General features: G+C 29.8%; 1 long non-coding RNA gene across 1 annotated transcript; it reads left to right on the forward strand.

Annotated features, from left to right (window-relative positions):
- The first annotated feature begins 5,631 nt into the window (after positions 1-5,631).
- On the forward strand, positions 5,632-25,192 carry LOC132951651 (uncharacterized). The gene is made up of 4 exons (XR_009665376.1): positions 5,632-5,775; positions 21,534-21,560; positions 21,729-21,764; positions 25,076-25,192. It is a non-coding gene; the product is annotated as an uncharacterized LOC132951651 (long non-coding RNA).
- The last annotated feature ends 589 nt before the right edge of the window (positions 25,193-25,781 follow it).

Below are 25,781 nucleotides of genomic sequence, written 5' to 3' on the forward strand. Positions count from 1 at the left end.
AGAAATGAATAGAAAAGTAAAATAATTTCAAGTAATGTAAATAATCACGTCATCTGAATTAACTACAATAATCATTTTGTCACATCACTCATCATATCACTAGTCATGAGTCATGAGTCACATTACTCCGGTGGACGATATTATTACAAGTTGGTTGACCGTAGACTTGTACTCGTCAAGTTTGGATAAAGATTTAGTAATAAAGAATAAATAATTAAATTGCTTAATGTACCTACCTAATTTTATTATTTTAATTATATTGCAGATTGAGACTACATGATAATGTATATCTCCACTAATACTATAACTATAATAAGTAATATCACATTATCACATCATCGTTGACACGTCTTAAAAAACATTAAAACAAAATTATAAATATAAATAGATGGCATTTGAAATTGATAACAAACTAAATAATTATTAATAATAAGATAATATTATTAAGACTATATTATATTATGCCTACGTTTACAAAAATATTGAACGATTTATTGTCATTTTTATTTTTATTGAATCATCAACATGTGTTATTGATAATACCTTTTAATACTAACCAAAATTGAATAACATGGCGATACCTTTTCATACTTAATTAAACTTATCAGAATAAAAAAGTTCTATCGAACTACAACTATAATCACGATTCAGTAATTTTTCATGACATAGAACCTTTTCATTTTCTGTATATCACTAAGCATTGTATGTATAAACACCGTTTTTTGACAAAAAGATGCACGGTTGAAAATTAAACAAATGTATGCAAAAAAACGATTTTTGAAAAAAGTGGACATAGAACCTATTCATTCTCAGCCCACGATGTGTTAATGATAATATTACAACGATATATAAATGAAAGTCAATTCAACAAAAAAAAATGAGTAAGTGGGTGTCACTCTGCTGTACAGTCACCATAATATGCATTAAAAATTGTTCATTTTTATAACCAAAATATGCCATGATGGATTTTAATCAATGATTGCATTTGAAACCAAAAAATTTGTTATGTGATATTTTGAATCAAAACGCTAGACAACCTTTGTGTTTATGGTTTTTAAACGCAACTTTCAATAAGAAAAATAAAATAGCTAATATATGTAAAAAAAAAGTACAAAAATTAATGAAATGCGCTAAAAATACTAAAAAATTACCGTAAAGTAATAAATTCCTTAAAAATGCAAAAAATGCAAAGTAATAATTATATTATTGAATTCTATATTCAATCAACCAAATTTCTGTAAAGACGAACATCGGATGTAAGCATTAAAAAAAAAGATGTAAATGCATAAAGTTTCGGGCCCTGGTTATAACATTTAATGTAAAACATTTTTAATTTTTACTCTGATTGTGTCACTTATTATGATTATTGTGATTTTTACTTGTGATATTATTGAACAATTATAACTATGTATATTATATGTGTTTTGTTAGTTCACCATACGAAATAAATAATTATTAATCCTAAAATCATGCATAGTCAAATATATACAACAATTAAACCAAGAAAAAAAAATTAAGAGTTTTAAAAAATGTTTAAAATATTAAAAAGATTAGGCGTTTGCAATCAACCTTTGGTTGGTTAGCTAAATATTTTGTGGTGACATGAGGGACATAAAAAGGAGTGGTAGATCTAGTGAAACGCTGGGGTTGTTAATGCCGCTGTTGTCAACATTTCGTCGCTACATCTGTCACGGTGACAACGTACAGCACGCACAATGGACAACTCTTTTCACCCCGTAGGAAGAGAGGGTGAAGCTCTCTTCCTACGCAATACACACATGATCAACTCTATACAAACGTATTTTTAATTTCTGTGCTAAATCAATGTAAACACCACCATAGTTTATGTATTTTTTATTTTATGTAAACATAACCAAAAAGAGTTCGTATTATTGTTGTTGTGTGAACGGGATGCGCTCGTTATTAAAGCAGCTCCCATGTTTCGTTCGTCTTCATTTTTATAATATACACGTTAAACGTATTTTATTAATGTCTTCATAAGTAAGACGACACAATAATCATTGTAATTTTCTCTGATTTCGCGGATACTGAATATAGTCATATTAATATAAACATAGATATTATGTTTAAAAACTATTTTCATTAATGTTTAAATATGGTTTAAATAATGATTAAATGTTTTAATCTAGCGTCAAAAAATATATTTAAAAAAAATGATTCATATAAAATATTAAACACAAATACACGAAACGATAGGGCTGTCGAAAGATGGACAGACACCAAATGCGTAATAACAATACTTAAAAGCTTTTAATTGGATTATTTAATATTAACAATATGGCTACACGACAGTCAGACAGTTTTTTAATTACAACAAAATAAGGTAATCGATACTTGAGAAATCGAGTGAATATCCAATATTGATCGTCACTGAAGACGTAATAACAATGAGTAGCTCTCAATCGGGTTGTTAATATTAATAATATGTCAAAATAAAAATCAAGTCATATTTTTTATAAAAACTAACTGATCCCACACATTTTTTCGCACGTAAGAAGTAAAAAATGACGATTCTTAAAAAATTGTGATTATACAACTCCTTTTGGGTGTAACTCGCTGCAGTAAATGCAACTCGGCCACAACCCGGTAGGCAATCTGCGACAGCAAATCAAGTAGGCAATATGTGAAAGTTTGAATGTATGCATGGTTGATCTGCCCGATTGGCGATCAACCAGTGACAACCAATATACAAATGAAATACAAATGCCTACTAATAGCAACCATTTATAAACAAAAATGTCCGTGGAAAATCTCAAAATCCTTGATTTTGCACCTCTCCGCAGGACCCCTGTCGGGTCCAATTGTTAAACTAAATCATCAAAGGAACCACTTAAACACACACAAAAAATTTCATCGAAATCAGTCCAGCTGTTTAAGAAGGCATAAAGGACAAACAAACATTATTTTTTGTATATAGATATTATCGTTATTATTTTTGACCACCAAATTAATTTTTCCAAAACAAATTATACAAAAAAACTTTCCCCGTGACAACCGATAAATTAGTGAAAGCCGTAACGGTTAAATCATTGAAGTTTTAGTAGGTATCTCTAATTTTTTCTAGTTGCAAAAATAGTCTATATTATTCAGGGATTATGTAGCATTCTAATGGTGAAAGAATTTTTGAAATCGGTCCAGAAGTTTTTGAGTTTATTTGTTGCAAACAAATATACAAATATTTTCTCTTTTATAATGTGTATTAGCAGGTATAGATAAAAAAAAAATTGAAATATTTTGATGTACCTATCATTTATATTCATATTTATGTTGAGTGAGTTTCTTTAATAATTAAGTGAGGACTATCATCGATTCAGTGAATATATGTAGGTAGTTCCATTGGATGGGAAATTTACAACAATGTGTAAGGCTTTAAGTATTGTTCACCTAACAAAATAATATATCATATTTTAATAGGCATCTGCAGTTCTTATTTGTACACATGGAAAATATTAACTTCATAACGTATACGATTGTTGTAATATTCAATATGTATAATATATTAAACATTTACTAAAATAATATATAATTTGACCTTTAATAACTAAATTGTACTGGGAAATTCAGCACACGGAAAAAAAATTACTATAATATTATAGTTAAACAAATTATAGTAAATATAACTATTTAATGGGTAAATAACTAAAATGATTTACTTATTATTACTATATAAATATAATTATTAGTTATGGTTAGGTTTACTATATTTTTATAGTTAATGCAGTTTTGAATGCTTGAATTAACTAAAAAATATTGTTAAAATAGCATATTTCAGTTTGAATAAGTATAATAACTAGATTATAATATTTTAGTAAATCTGATTAATCTTATAGCTATCCCTATAGCAATTATAATGTACAGTAAATCCTACTATTTTTTATAGTACAAACAACTGTTTTGTTTTTTCCGTGCACTTATGGTGGTTTATAACAATAACCGGTATCGAAATATATGCAGATATTATTATGTAAACACACTAGGTATACAGGAATAATTTAACATGTGGTCCAAACTACATAAGAAAATATAACCAGCACTTACAGCTAAGTTTCAATGGAAAATGTGATAAATATTCACATAGTGAATCACATTGCGAGGCTCAAATAAGGATAACAATATCATTTCAAAAGAAGTTTATGAATTCTTCGTCACCATAATATATATTAAAAATTGTTATTTTATAACCAAAATATGCCATGATGGATATTAATCAGGGATTGCATTTGAAACCAAAAAATTTGTTAGTTGATATTTTTAATCAAAACGCTACACAACCATTGGGTTTATCGTTTTTATAACTTAACAGAACCGGTTGTCCTCTGTTTTTTTTGATATTGGAATGAATAGTCCTACTGTCGAATTTAATGGCAAACATAATATATAAATTCTAGAAATCATATTATACATCGCTGAAGCACCTAAAAAGTTAATTTTTGATATTTTAATTTTGAACCAATTTATGGGCATATTTAATTGATAAATGGTTGAATGGTCATAAATTTAAATTCTTTAAAATTATAAGTCTTAAACAATATGTTTGTCATGACATATTACTATGGAACCCTTTTTTAATAATGTTTTTTTTTTTTTGTAAGATTCAACAAACTGAGGTGCATCATTTTAAGATTGTGTGCGGATTTTGACTTGGTGTATATTTTAAGTTTATTGGTTGAAGAATTGATTACAATATGTAAGGCTTCAAAGTTAATATGTATCTACCTAGTAATTTTAAAGAAACAAATAATGATATTATATATTCTTGATATAGGATGACAGACTGTCTCCACTCAAAAACGAATGTCAATGTAGACAATAATTTATCATTGAAATATTGAATTCAAATTGATCCCATCCACTACAGTGACTTACTTAATGGCGAGTGGCACTCTTGACACATATTAAAATAACAAATAAATAAACGATAATATTATGTTTATGGGCTGGATACAACTTTTTATTTTATTCGATGGGTTTTTCGTTTAAAAGTTATAATAATTGTACTAATATCGCTACACGACAGTCGGACAGTTTTTGAATTACAAAAAAATAAGAAAATCGATACTTGAGAAATCTAGTGAATATCCAATATTGACATTGACCGATACTAAAGACGTAATAACAATGAATAGCTCTCAATTGGGTTGTTAATATTAATAGGCTACACGACAGTCGGACCGTGTATAATATCATCTCGGGACAGGAGTTGCCCATTTAAACCACGTGTGTCTAATTATTGGTATATTTTGTCAGTCGTGATTACTAATATTATATACTGAATCAATTATTGCCTAATTAATTGGAAAACATCAAAAAAATTGTGTAGATTATCCTTTTGTAAAAATCACTAGAATTGTAGGGTTACAAAAAAGTTATTAAAAGAAACATGCAAACTTTTTAATAAAAAATTATAATTACATCTGGAATAACTACGGCCACTTGTGTTGTCACAGCCATCGGCCCCCTTCTCAATTTCGTATACACAGTACAAGGCCTTTGTACACTAGGTGGGAAAAAAAATTATTATCTATATGGTTACGACGCGTTTCATTATATTGCTATTTTACATACCTTCCTATTTAGTATAATACTAAGTATTGACTAGAAAACATTTTATATTATTCTCATAATCAACGCTGTAAAATATTATTCAGTTATTGTACATCAGATTTGTACCTACAAACATGGGAAAAAGTATTAATTTTATGATAGCTATATTTTTTATATTAAATGTCCTTGCCTGTACATACGCTAATGAATGTAAGTATCTATTTATTTGTGTTTACTTCTTATACAGTATACATGATTCATAACAGATTCATATTAATGGATGGGTGTAAAATACATAATTGTAATTTTAGTTCATAAATTAAAGATATAATAATCAAATATGAAATAATAGTATTTGACAGAATAAGGTTTTTATCAAAATTAAATTTTGAACACAATAATATCCTTTTGAATCAGTATTTGAATCAATTAGCAAGCACAATATTATTATGAAATTTCTGATTTTTTGTAGATTAAAATTTATATCGTCTAACTGATACTTCTAATGATATAGTTAACGCTTTTGCTAACTATTTTTCTAGCGTTTATGAAAATTATGATTATTTCAATGTAAATTTTAAACCACATAATCAACCCAAAGTTCTTTTATCTTCACTCTAGTCTTGTTCGGTTGATCTAATAGTGGTATTTGATTTATTTAGCTCCTTAAGTTCCAATTACAGACTCCAGTACCGGTACTGATTTAATATCAAACATATTCCAAAACATAATAAGAAACTATTACATAGCATTATAATATTATTTATAACATTTTTTACTAACCATTAATTATTTTGGTTCAAGTTGATGATTGTATTAGTAAGTATTGTTATATTTTATTGAACAACTTGTACCTGTATAAAGTGATTTCTGTTTTAATCATAATGTGATCACTTTTACTTATACATACACTTTTATTCAAAAATTAAGCAATAAGTTCAATAAATTATTGAATAAAGCGGAAAGTAGGAAACTACTCTGAAAAATAAAAATCAGAATTTGTCAAAAAGTGCTTATGCGAAAAAATTTCTACTTTTATCTAATTTTAGATTCTGAGTGTAACGATGATTGTATTTGATTTTACAATGATGTGTGTTTTTTTTTTTTTTTATTTTTTTAGTGTGTCTGTGATGTATACGATAAGTAATTGAAATAATGCATTGATTTTCAACTCCTTGTCTTCAGTATCTTGTTCGATGGGAAAGTAAATATTGTTGGTGCATTAGGAAGGTCAAAATTTAAAATTCCAATAGTTTCCAAAGTGCCTGGAAAAACAACATAAAAATTAAGGTAAACGGGAATTTTTACTCAAAATCGATTTTGGTTTTTGGTGTAACTCTAAAAAAAATGAACGTATATACATGACATTTTTACTGATCGTATATATTTGCATTTTCTATGTACCATAAAATTTTGAAAATATTTTGACTCTTTTTGGGCTGTTTACGGACATTGTCAGTTATTATTTTTTTTAGTTTTTTTTCTATAAATATCAATTGGGTAAAAAAGCGTAAAAATTGAATGCAAGGTTCCTGATATATTGTTACAATAGCAGTTGAAAAATATTAAAAATACATAGGCACAGTTTTTTTTTTTAGAAGCATTTAAACTTTGAATTTAAAATTAAATAATTATTTTTTAGTTGAAAATGTATACAATTTTCAACTTTTATAGCCAAGGATTGAAAATTCAAAACAAGGTTCCACGTAAATAGGTTATATCTAAATTACTTGATTCACAATAATATCATAAAATATACTTAGTAATATGCTGACTGACAGTTTTCGCTCAGAATCGTTTTTTTATATAATGATATTATATAATTGAATTCAAATTTAACACCATCCATTAAAGTGACCCACTTGTAACCTACTGTACAGCAGAATGACATCCACTTACCCAAATTTTTTTTGTGTGTTTTATCCCAATTATTATTTAGTAAAAACCTTTTGAGAATTTTTAATTTTGACTTCCCAAAAGTATCAACTACGGACATGCACTTACAAGAAAAGATATTTTAGTTGAAAATTAAATATTTATTCTACTTGGAATCATTATTTATTATGTATACCTTCACCTTCACAAAAAATCATTGTAAAATCAATGCATTCTTTGCTCCACGTAGAATTTAAAATATATCTTACAGAGTCAAACAGATAGTACACCTAATCATTATGAGCACAACCTTATCACATTAAGTGGTTCTCACTGTATATTTATTGTTTTTAAAAGTGCGTAAAGCAATTTCATGAAAACAAGTAGTTCGATTAACTTCAGACTACACAAGATCGATATTCGACAAGTTAGAAGTTAACAGTTAACAAATCACAATTTCACTTGATAAGTTAAAAGTTAATATGGAAAATAATATTAACTTGACTACCTACTCAATTTAAAAAAGGTTTATCTACTTTTGTTAATTGGTAAAGATTAATTTCGTACTTTCTAAATTCCTAAATTATAATTAACAAATTTACTAAACTTTTAACGGAATGTACAGTATATTATGTAGCCATATAGGTACCTATTTTGCTTTAAAGGATTATAATATATTTTAACTATACATGCCTCAATTAATAATTTAACAAATATTAAATTAAAGTCATATAATATTATGTCTACCTATCTAATCTATTAAAATATATCTAGTTACAAAATTATTTTATCAAGAAAAGTAACAAAAATGTTTGAATTACTATTGTATTCGATTATATTTATTTTAATATTAAAATTTACGTATAAAACCATAAAAACGAAAAAATTCAAAAATTGTTTAACTTAATCGATTATTTGTAAATCAACCGAGATAAACTAAGTTAATTCAAGTGTCAATTTAATTAAACTAGTAAAGTGCATAAGTTGATTTGAAAATTAACTTAAATTAATTTTATCAACAAGATTAGATATTTTGGGTTTATCACTTAGGTCTAAAGTTTTACAGTTTAAGTATAAATAAAATATATTCCGATAATCCGAAGAGACTCGCTCCAATCGCACGATGTTAGGTTCCTAATTCTTAAGTTTGGACTCGTGGAATTTTAGTTGCACTGAATATGTTCACAATTTGAATATACGGTTTTACGCACGGTTAAATAATACATTTATTGTTAGGTAAAATAATCTTATCTAAATAAATAAATATTTGTAACTGAATACCTATATGTAAATATAATTACTGTCTTTAACGTAGGTATAATATATTAAAATGTACCTATTACTAATTTAACTTTTACACTCATTTAATTTGATACCTGTATAATATCAACATTAAATACATAATATATTTATAGTACCTATACCAGTTGATAGTTTTTAATTTTTAATATTATAAATATTCATTGTTATTTGAAACATCGTATCATTACAGAAGAATTCGATTCTATTGGTCTCGTGTACTATAATAATAAAGACGGTGAGAATTAATTTTATATCTTTGAAAATAAAACTATTTTTTTGATAAGTATGTCATTTAATTAGTTTTTATGTATTGTTCATAACTAATAATCTTATGAATTATAATAAAACCTATAGGTGCGTCGTCCTGGCACCCGTAAATCGTCAAAACCCTCCCTAACATATCTCATTTTTTTGTACCCGATTTGTATCCATTTGAACCCTCCATAAAAAAATTTGTACCCCTCTCCCTTTTACGCAAAATCAAATATCCCGTCCGGGTGCTGTAACGACGTCGTCCTGGCACCCGTAACCACCAGAAGTCAACTGATCGATTTCGGACCTATCTCATTTTTTTGTACCCGATTTGTACCCATTTGAACCCTCCATAAAAAAATTTGTACCCCTCTCCCTTTTACGCAAAATCAAATCCCCTGTCAGTGTGCTGTAAACCGGTCATACTGGCACAATAAAGACTGTTGGATGCGCAGTGCTTGGTGTTTTTAAAAATCTTTGTTTTTTGGTTTACCTAAATGTTCCTCCTTACACATGAATGGTAGTAGCTAGGTAATTACATTATATTACCATTGTATATGAGTATATAAGTATGTATATTGTTATTTGACAAAATCACTTTGTTGTATTTTACTGAATGAAATGTTTAATTCTTAAGTTTAAAACAATATCACGTTTTGCTACAGCATTAATGGCTTAAAAAATAAATTAAAATTTTTTAGTGATACCTATAAGTTATTTGGATCTATATAACTATTCTTAAAAACCTCTACTTAGTATTCTCTATTCTTAACGAATATTAATTAAAAATGTATATAATATATATTATTTTCATCATGGCAAAACGAGTGAATAACATAGTGTTTTTTTAAATCGCTGTAAAAACATAACTGATTATATTTACTGATATATTAACTGATATATTTTAAAAATATATTTTATATAGCAGTTTTGGAGGGCGATAAGAAGGACTGATAACTGAAAAGGTGACACAAAAAAATTTTTACGATGTGTTAAAAAAACCGAATTTATGGTAAGTGAGTAGCAGGGCCGGATCTTAGCTTTTTAACACCCGGGGAAAATTAAAAAAATATGGCCATCTCAAGGAGATACCAGAATAAGTATTTTTTTTTACGAAAAATTATTGTATTGTAAGGACCAACATTTATAAAATCTTTTGCAATATACTGGACCAATAATTTATTTACCACAAATAATTTAAATGATTTTAACTTAAAAAATAAAACATTTTAAATTTTAAACTATTCAAGTAATAGTTTTAGATGCACTTCTTAATGATGTATTTAAAACTAAAATCTGTGGTCAATATTTCTAAGTTTCAGGCTTAGAATATATAATATATTGATAATAATAACATGTATGAATTATTTATTTACAAATCTAAATTACTAATTAGGTTAAAACAAGTGTAAAAGAACAATATTTAATTTACAATATACTAAAACTACCTAACAATATTATACAATTTTAATTTTTTAATATTTGTTACAATCAAAACTTAATATCATGTACGGCGTACGAGGTACGGAAAAAATACAATGGATCAAATGTGATAATGTACTGAAAATTGTAATATAATGATTATAAAATGATAAAGAAATTTACTTTATCATAGATTTTAACTTAAGGATTAAATGTATATACTAAAATATCTACATTTTACATTCTACATTTTATAAATTTCCAAAATAATAAGAACCCGGTTGTTTATTTGATATCTTGAACTATAAAAATAAATTATATAAAAAAAACAGTTTGTAATAAAAAAACCTAACAAAATAGAATATAAATTTCTTTTTAAATTATTTTAATATGATATGTAAAACATAATTTTCAATTTGACTTGGGCTACTTATCAATAGGATAGTTTTTAGATTCTGAGTGAAACGATGAACTTATTGATTTTACAATGATGTGTTGTTTTTTTATTTTTTTTTTGTGTCTGTTATGTCATCACCTTTTAGGTCAGTAAAAGTGCTTGGATTTTCTTCAACAGTATCTTTACCAGACTTTATTATGTCACTAATCAGAGAGTACATTAATCTATGATGGACTAAGGCGCGTACACTCCCGCTGACAGTTACGGACGGGTATTTCCTATATCCACGGCACTGCGTACCTATATTTTCATATTTATTTTGTCCTTTTTAATTATTAAATCAATGTTATTAGTTTTTACTTTTATTATTTTGTACCTAGTTTTAACTTTTGTTTTAATGTCCATCTTTAATTTTCAATTTACAAATTTAAGACTTTAAAAATACGCCCGGGGGATAAATCCCCGACTTCCCCCCCCCCCCCATAGATCCGGCCCTTGTGAGTAGTATACATTTGTATGTTCACAGTACGTTTTTTTTCACATGTCCCGCTTGAACACAATGATTTTACCGTAACAAAAGTCATGGAGAGATTTCAAACTCGTTAGATAGGTAGACTATTTGCCCCTCACACAAAAATATTTACTGTACAGCATTTTATAGGGAGATTTCACATTTTTTGTCCATGAATTCTCCTCTTATTTTCCGTTTATTAACCTTTACGATAATTTGTTTTAGAATAACACCAAAAGCCAAAATCGATTTTGTCAAAAACCGTTATGCGTAAAATTCCCGTTTTCCCTTAAATTGTATTATGTTTTTCCGGGCGCTTTTGAAAACTATTGTGATTTTTAAATTTTGACCTCCCAAAAGTACCAACTAGATTCACATCCCCATCGAACAAGATACTGAAAATGAAAATAAAAAGCATTATTTTGACTACTAATCGTTTACATAGAAAAAAATTTAAAAAAAAAAAAAAAAATAAAAAACACATCATTGTAAAACCAATAGAGTCTAAAATCCGCTCAGAATCCAAAATGAAATAATATTGGACTAGTATTAAACTGTTTTAAAGCGGGTTAGTGACCTATTGATACAAAAATAGGTAAGTGAGCAAATAAGTTCAGAATTAAAAAAGCTCTAAGGTGAGTAAAAGTAACATACAATTATACAAAAGTACAAAACCGAGGAATTCTCTGCTGTATTCCTGTATAGCAGGTACCAAGTACCAGATCTTTTGAATGTGAGTCCATTGATAAATCATAGTCTATATTATAGGTTATATACACTGAAAAAAAATTATGAACTAAGTCTTTCCATCAGTTATGTTTTTACAGCGATTTAAAAAAACACTATGTTATTCACTCGTTTTGCCATGATGAAAAACGCAACTTTATGTAACAAAACGTGATATTGTTTTAAACTTAAGAATTAAACATTTCATTCAGTAAAATACAACAAGGTGATTTTGTCAAATAACAATATACATACTTATATACTCATATACAATGGTAATATAATGTAATTACCTAGCTACTACCATTCATGTGTAAGGAGGAACATTTAGGTAAACCGAAAAACAAAGATTTTTAAAAACACCAAGCACTGCGCATCCAACAGTCTTTATTGTGCCAGTATGACCGGTTTACAGCACACTGACAGGGGATTTGATTTTGCGTAAAAGGGAGAGGGGTACAAATTTTTTTATGGAGGGTTCAAATGGGTACAAATCGGGTACAAAAAAATGAGATAGGTCCGAAATCGATCGGTTGACTTCTGGTGGTTACGGGTGCCAGGACGACGTCGTTACAGCACCGGACGGGATATTTGATTTTGCGTAAAAGGGAGAGGGGTACAAATTTTTTTATGGAGGGTTCAAATGGGTACAAATCGGGTACAAAAAAATGAGATATGTTAGGGAGGGTTTTGACGATTTACGGGTGCCAGGACGACGCACCTAAAACCTATAGGTACTAATTTTGGGTAACTACCTAAAACATGTTATATTTAATTTAAAATAAAAATGTTCTAACTAGGTGAAAAAAAAGGTGGATAAGTGGATGTCACTTTGCTGTACAGTAGGTTACAAGTGGGTTACTGTAATGGATGGTGTTAAATTTGAATTCAATGATATAATATCATTGTATAAGAAAAACGATTCTGAGCGAAAACGGTCAGTCAGCCTATGATATTACCAAGTATATTTGATGATATTATTGTGAATAAAGTAATTTTTATATAACCTATTTACGTGGAGCCTTGTTTTAAATTTTCAATCCTTAGCCATAAAAGTTAAACATTTTATACATTTTTAACTACAAAATAATTTATAAATTATAAATTTGATAAATGTTGTCAAAATTTGAACTTTAAATGCTTATAAATAAAAACTGTGACTAAGGATTTTCAATTTTTTTCATCTGCCTTTGAAACAATAACCAAGGAGCCTTCTATTAAATTTTCAAGCATTTTGACTCAACAGGTAAAATTTTATTGATATTTATAGAAAAAAAAACTAAAAAAATTGAAAACTGACAATGTCCGTAAACAGCTCAAAAAGAGTCAAAATATTTTCAACATTTTATGGTGTATAGAAAATGCTATTATAAACATTCAGTCAAAATTTCATGAACCTACGGTAATTTTTTTTTGAGTTACAACAAAAACCAAAATCGATTTAGTAAAACATGGATTTCGCGTAAAAAATCCCGTTTTACCTTAATTTTTCTTTTGTTTTTCACGGTTCTTTTGAAAATTACTGGGACTTTTACTTTTAACCCCCCCCCCAAAGTACCAACTAGATTCACTTTCCTATCAGAAAAGTTACTGTTGAAGAAAATCCAAGCACTTTTACTGTCCTAAAAGGTGATGACAGACACAAAAATAAAAAAAATAAAAAAAAACACATATCATTGTAAAATCAATACATTCATCGCTTCGCTCAGAATCTAAAATTATATAACAACCACAAGGTTTCTATCTGAAGATCTTCTTGGTTCATATCCACAAAAACTTTTTACATTTTTGTTTTTTTACATTAAGTTTTGATTAAAAAATTAAAATCAAATATCAATTGTTAACACAGAACAACTTTGTGAATTATTAAATATGCCAATCATTAAAAATAATTCATTAGAAAAAAGATAAAAAAAGCGTTTTAGTGGCTGTCGCTCTGCTGTACAGTAGGTTACAAGTGAGTCAATGTATAATGGATCGTATTAAACTTGAATTCATGATATAATATCATTGGATAAGAAAAACGATTCTGAGCGGAGACGGTTTATCAGTCTGGAATTTGTTTATTTTAATTTTTTATTATAGCCTTTAAGTTAAATTAATATTATAATATTATAATTTTTTATTCGTTGATACCGTGATAAACAAAGCGTTAGAAATTAAAATCCCATTTTAAGCAGTTTTTCTTAATTTGTCAGTAGTTTTTCCCGTGGCATTAAATAACTATTGAGAAAATCGAAAAAGTACAATCATGATCCAATTTGCTAAAAAATATGGTACTATATGTTGAAATCGAAGCACTCCTTCTGGTAGAAATTTTGTATACAGGATAAAAATAAATAAAAAAATAAAATAAAATAAAAAAATAAATGGCATTGTAAAACCACTTCCTCGATCCGCTCAGAATCTAAAAGATAATACAGTTTCAAGTGGAAAATAGTTTAAAATGGCTCTCCTGAACATTTTTATATTTTGAGATATCCTCTTTTGGTACTGAGCCCACGAATTTTGTTAGTTGAAAACCAACAATATCAGCAGAATGCGAAAAACACATCATGAATTTATCAGATAATAACTCGAAAAAAATAGATAAACGATTTATATTTTTGCTGACTTTTACCTATTTTCCTTATTTATTTTGCCAACATAGTTTACCTTCTAAAATAAATAGTAGTAGACACATAGACATATTATATTATTTGGTTTCATACTTCAATTTCTTTAAACTTGGCGGATCATATAAATTCCTTAGAATGGGCTGAAATAGGGAATTTTTACAATAATTTAAGTACATAATATTATATATTTATAATTTAGGATGTTGGAAATCTAAAAGGAATTGGATTAATTTAGTTATGGAATACAGTAAGTATACATTCATTATTTATAGTTGTAAGGTACGTGTAACAGTTGGTATAATTAATCACTGTGGTAAAACATAATTCCGTTCATTGACGGCACGGACTAAGATATAATGGACTCGAAACGAGCAGCTTATCAGTGGTCTCAAAAGTATGTATAAGAGGCAGATTCAGGGGGGTCGCAATCATAATTGAGAGTTTACAGCGCCATCTGTATAAAACACGGACTGAGATACAATATGTGACGCTACATAAAACTACTGGTAGCGCTGAAAACATTAAATTATGAGTGTTGATGATAACAGAGGAACCTTTTGCGGTCCGTCTTCCGTCACCCGCCCACCTTGTCGTTTCCAGTCCATTATATCTTAGTCCGTGCGTAACGGTAACACGAGTTTTAGGTTAGTTTAGGCCGCTCTGGTAAAATTAAAAATAAACAAAGCTCAAGAGATGGCATTGTACGATGTATGCCACCACCGCGGCAGACTGTAATAGACCGTCCGTCTATAATATATTACTATTGTGTACGCCAAGACAGCTGACGCAGCACATTCCCGAAAAACCACTCGACGAACAGTCAAGACCAAAAAATTGATTAGGATTGCTTATGTTGCCTTTTATGAATTGGGTAGGCAACCTAATATGCATGACGACAACGATGACCTCAGATAAGGAAAGGGGCGTGAGGTGTTGAGGAGAACAAGATTCTAGAGTTTAGTTATTGGGGGGGGGGGGGGGGGGGGGTCTCCGTAGTCGGTTAGGACAGGTGCAATGACCACGGAGCTCACATGAGTTGGCTAAACCTTAATGACTAAGCTTAAACTATTGAAGTCTTGACGTGGACCCGGACAGCCTGCCCACATTGGAGACACCCGTTGAATGCGGATTCCAAAGAATTGGGCGGCCTCTCACACACTACGGCGAGTGCTGGCGGACTTACGCGGGAGTAGCTGGCACTTGGTGACGGTGAGGCGCACAGTGGGCGTACAAGCCGTCGAATCAGGTGACCCACGGATGGCAATAGTATAGTTAAAATATATAAATTTATAACTCACGGTTTGAATGGTAATAATTGGCCGTTTATTTTAAACAATAATAATGAGCAGGTGCAGTGACGGATTTCAGTAGCGTCGCACGTAACACCGCAGTAATAATAATAATTTGGTTGATCACAATGATCAGACAGTCCGATTGTACAGATCGAAATTAACAATATATATAGTTGATGCTTGGTGTGTACCAATAAATACGTACACCCGACAAGATTGTAACAAACACTACGATAACATTAACAAAAAGAACGCTGCAATAGCGGAACAATAAAGAATTTGACGAGAGAAAAAAAAAAGCAATAATACAAAAGTTAAGACAACAAGAGCGTTGGCCGCAATAAATGATAATAAGAAAAACACAATAAAGAGTAAGATAATACAACTAAAACAAAAACAATAAATATGGTGATTCTAATAATCAATAATAATAATAATAATAATACACAAGGAATATATAATAGGGTGAAGAGATGAGTGGAAGGTGGGACTGACCGATAAGACACTCGAGCAGTCGTGCTCATTAGCATATCACTGATGGTCATTGTCAACACGATAGGTTTCTGATGCGATGAAGTTATGTAGCGGGTTTAAAAGATTCGCGGCACCAACGAAATTAGTACCACAATCACTATGGATCTCTTTGATCGGTCCACGACGAGCAGCAAAACGAGTGAACGCTAGGAGGAAAGTTTCCGTTGACAGGTCAGAACTGAGTTCTATGTGCAATGCCTTGGTTACGGTACAGACGAATAAACAAATGTAGGCAGAGCTCTTGGATGATGCGCGACCATGGGATCCTTTGATAGATATCGGGCCAGCATAATCAACGCCTGAGATAGCAAATGGTTTTATCTATTGTACTCTGTATTTAGGAAGAGCAGCCATTTTTGGTTGAACCGTTTAAGGTCTAGTGCGAAAGCATGGAAGACATAATCGCAGCCGGGACCTAATAGCCTGCCTCCCTGACAGTATCCAAAACTCACGTTGTAAATGTGATTGGAGGGTCATGGCTCCTAGATGGCTTAATGCACAATGGTTGTGATCAATTATTAGATCAGTTAAACGATGACGGGACGGCAACAAAGCAGGATGTTTGTGAACGTATGGAATTTCTGCGTTGCGAAGCCGACCGCCCACTCTGAGAACACCAACTGGGTCAAGAAACAGGTCTAAACGTCGGAGAGATTTTGAGCAGGGAAGACCGTTTGACAGAGCTGCAATTTCGACGGCAAACGTTTGACGTTGGACTAAGTAGACCAAGGCAGAGATAGCACGAGTAATCTCCGTCGCATTTATAATGTTGTTAATTGGGGCGTCAGAACGGGGCTTGGAAAAACGAAAACAGTAAGCGATTACGCGAAGGATCTTCTGCAGAGATGACATGCGATTTAACAAATCGATTGTCGGAATGTCTACAGTGACGGTGAGCACAGTAGGTACTCGAGCTTCCCTTGAGGGGGGCCCAGTGAAATCTTCAAGTTTGGTTAACAGTAATTTTGGCCATTTGTCAGGAGGACTCAGTAAAAATGATGGACCAGTCCACGACAGTGAGTGGTTGAGGATCTCGGAAGGAAACAATCCGCGCGATGCGCAATCGACTGGATTCTCCTTCGTGGGAACATGGCGCCAAATTGCAGGTGTGGTTAAATCGTGGGTCAGACTGGTTCGATTCGCGATGAATGTGGCCCATCGATGAGGGGAAGACCTAATCCAAACGAGAGCTGTGGTGGAATCAGTCCAGGCGTGGAGTTCGTCAATAGTTATGCGATTAGTGTAGGAGTCAGCAACTAATCGGAGGAGTTTCGAAGCCAATACGGCACCACACAGTTCCAGACGGGGAATTGTGGACCGCTTGAGAGGGGCTACTTTTGACTTTCCTGTTATGAGATGACAATACACTGACGTGCTGGCGGACTTACGCGGGAGTAGCTGGCACTTGGTGATGGTGAGGCGCACAGTGGGCGTACAAGCCGTCGAATCAGGTGACCCACGGATGGCAATAGTATAGTTAAAATATATAAATTTATAACTCACGGTTTGAATGGTAATAATTGGCCGTTTATTTTAAACAATAATAATGAGCAGGTGCAGTGACGGATTTCAGTAGCGTCGCACGTAACACCGCAGTAATAATAATAATTTGGTTGATCACAATGATCAGACAGTCCGATTGTACAGATCGAAATTAACAATATATATAGTTGATGCTTGGTGTGTACCAATAAATACGTACACCCGACAAGATTGTAACAAACACTACGATAACATTAACAAAAAGAACGCTGCAATAGCGGAACAATAAAGAATTTGACGAGAGAAAAAAAAAAGCAATAATACAAAAGTTAAGACAACAAGAGCGTTGGCCGCAATAAATGATAATAAGAAAAACACAATAAAGAGTAAGATAATACAACTAAAACAAAAACAATAAATATGGTGATTCTAATAATCAATAATAATAATAATAATAATACACAAGGAATATATAATAGGGTGAAGAGATGAGTGGAAGGTGGGACTGACCGATAAGACACTCGTGCCGTCGTGCTCATTAGCATATCACTGATGGTCATTGTCAGCGCCAACAACTATTTACTAAGTATATTTAACAAGCCTGTGCGGAAACGATTTAGAAAGCTAAAGTTAAGTTCAAAGTTAAGATAAAAGTTAGATTATAAAATATGACGAGTTGTTTTTAATCAAATCCAAGTTAAGTTAATTTATAAATAATTTGAATAATTAATATAACAAAATTATTATTGATGATACATATTGCATAAACATTTACTTTTTATTATTTTATTATTATATTATTTAAACCATATTACTGGATATTTATTTATTAAAAAAAAAATCATGAATAACTTAACCCAAGCTTATAAGTAAATTGTATGTTTCCATGTAACTTTTAACTTAACTGAATTAAAGAAAATTAGGACAACTATTAACTTTAATTTTTTCAATTTTTTTCTAACAAGTTAACTTAAGTCAGTTAAGAATTATCATTAACTTGCCCAGGTTTGGTTTATTACGATATCATTTTTGATTAAAGTAATTAGTTTTACTATTAGGAATTAGCACAACTGTAGGTTAATTTAACTTTTCCCAAAAATATTAGATGCATTTGAAAATGTCATTGTGTGTATAAAGTATAATGATTTAGTCTAAAAGTTTTAAATACCCACGAATAATAATTTAAAATTACAACAAAATAACTAAAATTGTAATTCTTACAGATTTTAATAATATGTAAATTCGTTCAAATTTGAACTTGTAATGTCTGTAGAAAATAAAATTGGTGAATATGGAAAATCTAACATCAAACGCTCATAAAAATGTAATTTGACTTTCCGGTAAACTTTTTTTTTGTTAAATATCAAAAAACTTAAGGGAAATCTTGTACGAACATTTCAAATTTTAGGTAAAAATAGAAACATTTTTATGAATTTTAAATTCGAAATAATTTGCCAATTTTCATGATTTGATGAATTTTTTAAAAAATTTGACTTCAGTCACTCATAAAGAATTATTGTGAATTTACGCTCAACTCTTTTTTTAATTTCCACTAACATCAACTTCTGTAATACGTTGCATTGCATTTTCAAGTTTTAAAATTTAATTTTTTTAGTTTTTTATTCTATAAATGTCTATAAAATGTTATTTGTTGGGTCCAAAAGCTTGAAAATTAAATACAAAGTTCCTAAAAACTGCTATAATAACAGTTAAAAAATAATAAAAAATTGGCATGGACAAAAATCATCAACATTTTGAAAAATTTGAAAATATTTTTTAGTTAGAATTGCATAAATGTTTTTCCTTTGATTGGTAATATTGGAAAAGTTGATACAAGATTTCCTACTTTAAAGTAAAAAAAATTAAACCGGAAAGTAACATTTTTTTTTAATGAGTGTACGAATTAAAATTTTTACTTTATTCTATTTTCATTGGTAAATAATTCACGAATTTTCATTTATCAATTGTTGATATTTTGATATACCTAATTCAAGTACTAATAACCATAGACACTTAAGTTTTTCATCAAATGTTAAAATTATACTACTCTCTATAGGTACATGATACAATTTTCAAATAATTTTAACTCTATTTGAGCTATTTATTGGCTATAAGACATCTTTTAAATGTTTTAAATTATTTTTCAGTTAGAAATTCATAAAAGTTATTATTTGTATGGCTAAGATTAAACTAAATTGAACCCAGATCCAACCCGAAAAGTTGCTAAACAGAGATTTTAAGTTTTACGATCGACATTTTTGTTTATAAATGGTTATTAGAGAAATGATTAGTTGGTTGCCATTGGTTAATAGGGGAGATCAGGTACAAGCATTCATCAAATTGAATTTTCGCACATTTTCTACGATGGTTAGGTCAGGCACTTATTGCCGCTCATCTGCGTATCCGCAATCCACGTAGTTGGGTTTCCTACCACCCTGGCTGAGTTGCAATTACTGCAGCGAGTTACACCCAAAAGGAGTAGAACAATCACAATTTTTTGATGATTTGTAATTTTTTACGGGCAATGAAATTCACGGGATCAGCTAGTACCCAAAATAAAAATAAAATTTTAATATAATGGTATAATATTTTTATGATATATTTTTAAAAAAGACTAAAATTATAATTAAAGATAAACGAATTGCAATGTTACCGTCGCCATCGAGTCTCGATTAAAAATTTACGGTGATATTACCATCGCCAACGACATTATTATTAGATATCGGATATTCGAAATTATATTCCACTATCTAAAACAACGCATTATTTTTAGATTCTGAGTGGAACGATGAATCTATTGATTTTACAATGATGTGTGTTTTTTATTTTTTATTTATTTATTTATATTTTTTGTCGTCACTTTTTATGACAGTAAAAGTGCTTGGATTTTCTTCAACAGTATCTTTTCTGATAGTAAAATGAATCTTGTTAGTACTTGAGGGGGGGGGGTCAAAAGCGCCGTGAAAAACAAAAGGAAAATTAAGGAAAAACGGGAATTTTTACGCAAACTCCATCTTTTACTAAATCGAATTTGGTTTTTGGTGTAACTCTAAAACAAATATGTTTATTTTAGCATTTTCTATACATTATAACATTTTAAAAATATTTTTATTTGTTTTGAACTGTTTAAATCATTTTCAGTTTCCAATTTTGTTAGTCTTTTTTTCTTTGAATGTCAATAAAACTTTATTTGTTGGGTAAAAAAGCTTGAAAATAATGCAAGGCACCTGCTATATTATTACAATAACAGTTAAAAAATATTAAAAATACGTAGGCACAATTATTTTTTATAAGCATTTAAAGTTCAAATTTATCAAATTTAATTATTATTTTGTAGTTAAAAATGTATGAAATATTCAATTTTTAAAGCTAGAGATTGAAAATTTAAACAAGGATCCAAGTAAACATGTTTTATATAAATTACTTTATTCCCAATAATATCATCAAATATACTTAGTAATATCATAGGCTGACTGACCATTTTCGCTCAGAATCTTTTTTCTTATACAATGATATATTATATATTTTATTCTTATTGTATTGTTTTTATTGCTTAGGTAATGGTAACAAAACGGCCAGTGGAAGTAAGTTATTGATTAAAATATGTTCTATGATGATTATTGCTTAAAATATTGTGTATCGATCAAAGAAATCTTTAAATTGTTAAGCATTTATAATTCATGTATATTTATAACTGTGTATCTAAATAAAAAATGTTTCACTAATAGGTAAACTAATGTATATTATTTCAGAATATATCATTGCTTTTATGGAAATATTCAATCCAGGTAATATTTAATAAAGTATTTATACAATACATAGATCTTCCATTTAACATAATATTTTAAAATTAATTAAAATCCACAATAAGTACTAGAGATGTTCTGGGTAGAACATCTGGTATTAAACCGGGTACCGAATACTGGCCGAGTAAAATTTTTTTATACTAACCGCGTATCGAGTATTGGCCTTGTAAAAATGTTAACACTAACCAGGTATCGAGTATAGGCCGAGTAGAAATGTAAATACAAAATGATATTATATACTATCAAAGTATTAAGTATCAAATATATTATAAACATTAGACAGAAAACACGAGATTTATTTTTGTAATTCATAGAAGAAAAACATGATTTGTTTATAATCAACTGGGTATTCTAAATCGATTCAGTTATTCCAATTTGTACCAAAATAAATTATAATTTATTACCCTAGAATTTTAGATTTTTCCCGTTATATTAATTATAGGTATGCATATATTTATAAATAGATGTAAGGTAATATTTTATTTCGCGGATATTGTGTTCCTATTTGGGGACATTTTGTTCCTTTTTCAAAATAATCAATCGCAGAACAAAAAATCTTAAAACGGAACAAAATGTCCTTTAGGGATATTTTGTTCCCCGGGGATATTTTGTTCCTCTCGGTGGACTTTTTGTTCCGTTTTGTGAAAAATTTGATAATTTCAAAAAAAATTACAGCGGAACAAAAAATCCTAAAACGGAACAAAATATCCTAGTGTCACATTTTGTTCCACGGGGACATTTTGTTCCTCTCGGTGGGCTTTTTGTTCCGTTTTGTGAATAATTAATACTTTTATAAAATTTAATTGTGGAACAAAATATTACAGCGGAGGTCAGAGGCATTCTCATGAATATTTAATGGAGAGAAGGGGGTTGAAAAAAATATGTAATATGAAAGTCATATACTCTGAAAGTATTCAAAAATCTAAATAAATTTAAATTCGAATACTATATACAATCATAACACGTTTTAAGTCTTAAGTATTTAGTTACGTCTTTAGTCGCCACTCGTTATTAGTCGGCCTTGTGTACATACAGAGTTGGCCACGGGACTATGGACAAAAATAGACAGGGTTTTCTCAACGTTGAATGTGAGTAGGAAAGTCTAGATAAGCTCATTCGATCCGTAAGATAATGCCATTACGTTGTCGCTATGGCGCAGTGGAGTATAGTTCACCGCGTGTTTGCGTACGACGCGTTTGTGAAGAACAATGAATCGGTAATTAAGGTGCAGCGCGCATTCAGACTTCACTTCAGCGTCGGACGTCGTGCCTGTCGCGGTGATGCTCTCAATGGTAAAACAATTATGAGGTGGGTATATAATTTTCAAACAGGGACAGTTAATAAAAAAAAACCAAATTGTCCCAAACGTACTGTATATCAACTCCCGGGAATACGGAGTCTTACCGTCTGAATGCGCGGTGCACCACCTTAACTACCGATTCATTGTTTTTCACAAACGCGTCGTACGCAAACACACGGTGAACGACACTCCACTGCTCCACAGTGACAACGAAAATGCATATCAATGAGCATATCAATGAGCATATCAATGAGCATATCAAGACCTTCCTTCTCACTTTCAACGTTGAGAAAAACCCGTCTATTTTTGTCCCTATTCCTGTGGCCCACTCTGTATATAGTTAAAATAAAGTGGTAAGTCCCATAAGGAAGTGTAAAATATTGTCCGTCCAATTGAAAAATAAAAACTAGTTGGTAAATACTTAATAGTAAGTAATAGCAGTTTTACTTTTTATTAAATTGTATTTATTTTTGGGAGCACTTGTTTAAATTTTTAAATTTGATTATATACATTTTTTTGGTTTGAATAAATTATAGTTTAAACATTTACATATAGGTATATTATAAAGTACTAAAGTAAAGACCTTTTTGGTGTGGGGTGGGGTAATGAGAACCGATTTAGAACACATGACAATTGACAGCCGAGAGAATAATCACTTTTCGCGCATCACGAATGATTTGATTGGTGCGTCGAGAACCTAAAATAAATAGTGATTAAGGGTTTAAAATATTAATTATTAGGTGTTGTGCTGCTGATACAATTTCAGCACCGCTAAAAAATGTTTCTAGTTGCGCCTATGTTTGTAACTATATGTATACCAGTAATATAGGTATTTAAGACCATGTATTTCTGCACTTCATTTGAAACCTTCAGCTATTGCGTCCACATATAGCATAGGTACTAGTTGCCTTTGGTCCAATTTAAAAAAAACATATGTTTAGGTAGAATTGTTTGTTTATTAGCAGCTCTTCAACATATTACATTATAACGATTTTGTATGTCAATAAAAATAAACAACATATTTTAGATTTTTAGCTTACTGCAGTAGTATAGTAGCCTAAACACGAACATTAATATATTAAAACAACATTTATTTTGGTTTATTTAATTATTATTCACTTACAACTCCAGACATTGGATCGTCCTTGTATAACAATATATGTTTTGTTAAAATAAGGTTTATGTCTGTCTTAATATAACTACTTTTATCTTGCAAAACTACCTAGTACTTAGTCAGTGGTACAACTAAAGGGTTAGGTTAGCCTTCTGAATATGATTTAGTACCCCCCCCCTCCCCACACTACCAAAAAAAAAATGTCCCTTATTGATTTAGATAATATCATGAGCCTATGGGTTATTTTAAAAGATAGTTTTGCTAGGTAGGCTGTATCCCCCACAGAATTTTAACCCTAGTTACGCTTATGTACGTACTTAGTCCTACTATATATTTATCAATAAAATATATAAACCAATATTGAGCACAACATGAAGTATTTTTTTTTCAACCCCCTTTCTACCATTGAATATTCCTGAGTATGCCTCTGACCTCCACTGTAATATAGAATATTTTTTGCCGCTATTAAATTTTATAAAAGGATTAATTTTTTCCGTTTTAGGATTTTTTTATTCTGTTTTTGATTTTTAATTAAAGGAACAAAAAATCCTAATTTATTTTTGTTAAAATATTAAAAACGATCAAAATGTCTCCATAGAAGAAGAAAAAATCCAAAAACAAAACATTTCAAAAGGAAACAAATTATCCCGCGGAACAAAATATCCCAACACCATTACACCGGGTACCGAGTAAGAGCCGAGTCTTAAAATAATATATGATATTGAGTACCTGGCCATCGAGTAATTGCCGGATACCCGGAACGTCTCTACTAAGTACCAATGACAGGTTCTATAATTATTATATTCAAAAATATAATAATATATATATTCATTATAAAAAATTAATTTAAATCAAACTGTTTTTATTTTTATTTTTTAGATAAGCCCTCAACGAAGCCAGTTTTTTTTTGTAATTTCGTAAAAACATAAAAAATTTAATTTTTATTTTATGTTTGCACTTTTAAAATTATGATGGTTTAATGTAAGAAACTTTTGTCCTATATTAGATTAAACGATTTTAAATTTTATATTTATGATTTATATAATCTTATTAGATATATTAATAACCGTTTTATTTGATAAAACTTAACTTTTCTGTATTTTAATATGTGTTTTAATAATGTCTCACCATCATAATATCTTTTTTTTCTTATTATTAATACGTGCACATATGAAAAACATATTTTATTTATTAAACGCGGTGAAGCATGATTGAGCATAAAACGATTGAGCATATACCTTTTTAGCAACACGATTGAGCATATACCTTTTTAGCAACACGATTGAGCATATACCTTTTTAGCAACACGATTGAGCATAAAATATTTTATATGATGTTGTCACATTCACGTAGATACCAAACGCGAGCCGTGAGCTCAGCTCAGCTTTATCGACAATGTTATCGATTAGTAAATTGGTTCCAGAGCAATAAAGTTCCGAAATTTTAAACACATAAAATTGGGGGAAAATATAAGATACCTAATTAATTAAGATAAAATTTCAAAATTATTATAGATAAAATATCACCCATACTCTATAGTATTCTTGACTTATAAACCATGCAGTATTTTTTTTAATTAGTACCA

The sequence above is a fragment of the Metopolophium dirhodum genome, chromosome 9 (assembly GCF_019925205.1).
Source record: "Metopolophium dirhodum isolate CAU chromosome 9, ASM1992520v1, whole genome shotgun sequence".
Classification (NCBI taxonomy): Eukaryota; Metazoa; Arthropoda; class Insecta; order Hemiptera; family Aphididae; genus Metopolophium; species Metopolophium dirhodum.